This window comes from Elaeis guineensis, chromosome 8, assembly GCF_000442705.2.
Source record: "Elaeis guineensis isolate ETL-2024a chromosome 8, EG11, whole genome shotgun sequence".
NCBI classification, from domain to species: domain Eukaryota; kingdom Viridiplantae; phylum Streptophyta; class Magnoliopsida; order Arecales; family Arecaceae; genus Elaeis; species Elaeis guineensis.
The window spans coordinates 75033848-75037513 of record NC_026000.2 but is presented as its reverse complement, the minus strand read 5'-3'; positions in this window follow the sequence as shown (position 1 = coordinate 75037513).

Here is a 3666-nt window from a genome sequence, read left to right as displayed (position 1 = left end):
CCTTATTTTGTCACAATATTTCCTTTCTGTTTGTCTTCACAATTATTCAATCAATAAAGTCGAATTTCTAGTTGTGGATGGCTTCTCCTTCCCCCTCCTCCTTCTTTCTGCTTTTCTCCTTGCAATGAGTCGTTCCCTGATGCTTTTGCCTTCCGATGGCAGTGCCCTGCAGAAGCACTCCCCTTGCCCCTGGGGGTCCCGCTGAAATCGACAATCCAGCGGTTGAAAAAGGAGGTCCTTCACCTGACGAAGAAGTTGAAGAAGACGGAAAGCGACCTCCGCAAATCGAGAGAAGGCCATTCCGAAGCCGCCGCTGAGGCCGCCCACTTTCGGAGTCTCCATGTGAAGGCGATCATGGATTACAGCTGGAGGAAGGCGAACTTCGCAAAAAAACTCGAGGAGTGCAAGAAGAGTACCAGCGACCGTATTTGGGCTCAAGAGGCCAGGATCAGCGCCCTTAAGGTGGAACTGTCAGCTGCGAAGAGGAAGATCGGCCAGCTGGAAGGAAATTCATCCCGGCTCTTGGCCCGGGTCGATGATGAACAGAAGTGGTCGCAGAAGGTCTCCGACCTTCAGAAGCAGCTTCAAGACGCCGAGATGAGCCACGACGTTCAGCGGGCCAGCTGGCGCCGGCAGGTGGAAGAGTATAAAGGGAGATTTCGGACGGCGGCCGACGAAGTCGTTCGTCTCCAGAGGCAGCTGGCTAACAGGGCGCAGCTTACTTCCGCCCAAGATTCTGAAGAGCTCCAAGCCCTGAGAGGCACTGTTGAAGGGATTTCTATCTCCCTCGGGGAGAAGTCAGCCGAGCTGCAACAAGTGAAGATCCAACTGGCACTTGAGCGGCGGGCCATCGCAGACGTGGAGGCGGAGTCCGAAGTTTTGAGGAAGAGGCATCGAGAAGCGGAGGCTGAGAGCCAGCAACTTCGTCGGGCGCTCCAGGACGCACTGCGAAAGAGGAAAGAGCTAGAAGGAGAAATAGAGAATCTGAGGCAGTCCTGGTTGAGGGACGGAATAGATAACTCTAGGTCGGAGGGAGCAGGGCCTCCTTAGAGCTCTTTTTGCCTTTCTGTCTTATCATGTAGTTACTTCCTTTTTGTCGTTTTGCCCTCCTTTCCTTGACCTTCCTGGCTTTGTAGTGTGTATATCGAAAATGGAATAAAAAGAGTATTTTGCGTTACCTCATCCGCGCGCTGCACTAATATCGCTGTCTGCCGAATCTTTCTTGCCATCTGTCTTGCCTGATGTTGACATTGTTGGGAGGGGGCTTTTTCCTTTCATCTGATCTTGTTAGCCGGCCAGGTTTCGCCACCATTAGCCCTTGCTGCAGATGTCGTGGATGGAGTCCGACTCTCGTAGGAGCCCGGCTGAAGTCTTCCTTGTAGGCAGAACCCGGCTCCCGTAGGAGCCCGGGTGAAGTCTTCCTTGTGGGCGGAACTCGGCTCCCGTAGGAGTCCGGGTGAAGTCCTCCTTGCGGGTGGAACCCGACTCCCGTAGGAGTCCGGGTGAAGTCTTCCTTACGGGCGGAACCCGGCTCCCGTAGGAGTCCGGGTGAAGTCTTCCTTGCAGGCGGAACCCGGCTCCCGTAGGAGTCCGGGTGAAGTCTTCCTTGCGGGCAGAACCCGACTCCCGTAGGAGTCTGGGTGAAGTCCTCTTTGCGGGCAGAACCCGGCTCCCGTAGGAGTCCGGGTGAAGTCTTCCTTGCGGGCGGAACCCGGCTCCCGTAGGAGTCTGGGTGAAGTCCTCTTTGCGGGCGGAACCCGGCTCCCGTAGGAATCTGGGTGAAGTCTTCCTTGTGGGCGAAACTCGGCTCCCATAGGAGTCCGGGTGAAGTCTTCCTTGTGGGCAAAACTCAGCTCCCGTAGGAGTCCGGGTGAAGTCCTCCTTGCGGGCGGAACCTGGCTCCCGTAGGAGTCCGGGTGAAGTCTTCCTTGCGGGCGGAACCTGGCTCCCGTAGGAGTCCGGGCCTTCCATTTTGCTCGAGCTGGTGTGAGGTTCTTCCCTCGTTACCAGCCTGGCTGTGGGGGCGCGTTAGGGCACTGTAAGGCCTCTCCCCCCATCCGGTCTAAAAGAACCGGGCCATCGACTTTGCTCATGTCAGGACGAGGTTCTCCTCCTGTTCCTGACATGGCTGTGGGGGCACATTAGGGCATTGTAAGGCCTCTCCCCCCATCTGGTCTAAAAGAACCGGGCCTTTGACTTTGCTCATGTCAGGACGAGGTTCTCCTCCTGTTCCTGACATGGCTGTGGGGGCACATTAGGGCATTGTAAGGCCTCTCCCCCCATCCGTCTCAAAGAACCGAGCCTTTGACTTTGCTCATGTCAGGACGAGCTTCTCCTCCTGTTCCTGACATGGCTGTGGGGGCGCATTAGGGCATTGTAAGGCCTCTCCCCCCATCTGGTCTAAAAGAACCGGGCTTTTGACTTTGCTCATGTCAGGACGAGGTTCTCCTCCTGTTCCTGACATGACTTTGTTTTTGGAGGGATCATATCCAGTCATAATAAATTCATGCCAGGTGGGAAGGGCACGTTAGGTAGAAAGAAAAGTAGATTCAAGGTGAAATCGTAAGTGATACATTTACAGTTTTCCTGCTCCTCCTTGAGGCCCTCCGGTGATGGAGTCGATGGTCCCGATGGGAGGCCGGTCCCCGGGTTGCTCCTCCCTTTTCTGCGGTTCAGGCTATGGGAGGGCTCTTGGCCGGTCTCCTCTACCCTCAGGCCTGCGGTGGATGAATCTATCGAGTCGACCTCACCGAATGAGCTCCTCGATCTCGTCCTGGAGCTGGATGCATTCTTCGGTGTCGTGGCCGTGGTCGCGGTGGTAGAGGCAGAACTTGTTGGGGTTGCACTTCCCGGGATGTGTGCGCATCCTCTCCGGCCTAGGGAGCTGCTCCCTGACCTCCATTAATACCTGGGCCTTCGAGGCGTTGAGGGGGGCGTAGTTGCGAAATCTCCCTGGTGGGGAGCCCCACCGAACCCCGCGGTTCGGGCTTCTCTGCCTGCGTGCCCAGGGTGGAGTATGGGCGCGCTTATGTCCAGGAGGGGATCGGGAACGTGGCCGGGCTTCCTTTGGCCTTTTCTCAATTGCGGGCTTACTCGAATCTCCCGCTTGACGCTCCCTTGCTGTCTCTTCGTCCTTCGTTTTGAAGGCTTCTTCCGCTCGGACGTATCCTTCAGCCCGAGCCAGTAAATCGGCAAAATCTCTGGGGTACTTCTTCTCCAGGGAGAACAAAAGATCATTCTTCTGAAGGCCACCTTTCAGGGCGGCCATGGCAACTGATTGGTCCAAGTTCCGGACCTCCAATGCCGCGATGTTAAAGCGGTTGACGTAGGCCCGTATGGACTCTCCTTCCCTCTGCTTGATGTTGATGAGGGACTCCAAACCCTTCCGAGGGCACTGGCTGCTGACAAAATGGGCCACAAATTGGTGGCTCATTTGATCGAAGGAAAAGATGGTACCCGACTTCAAAGCTGAGTACCAGTTCCTCACTGCTCCTTTCAAAGTAGACGGGAAAGCCCGGCATAAGATGGTGTCAGGAGCGCCGTGAAGCAGCATCATCGTCCGGAAGGCCTCCAGATGATCAACTGGGTCCGAAGTCCCGTCGTAGCTTTCGAACTGGGGAAGCTTGAAGTTTGGCGGGATCGGTTCCTGCATGATCATTTGAGAGA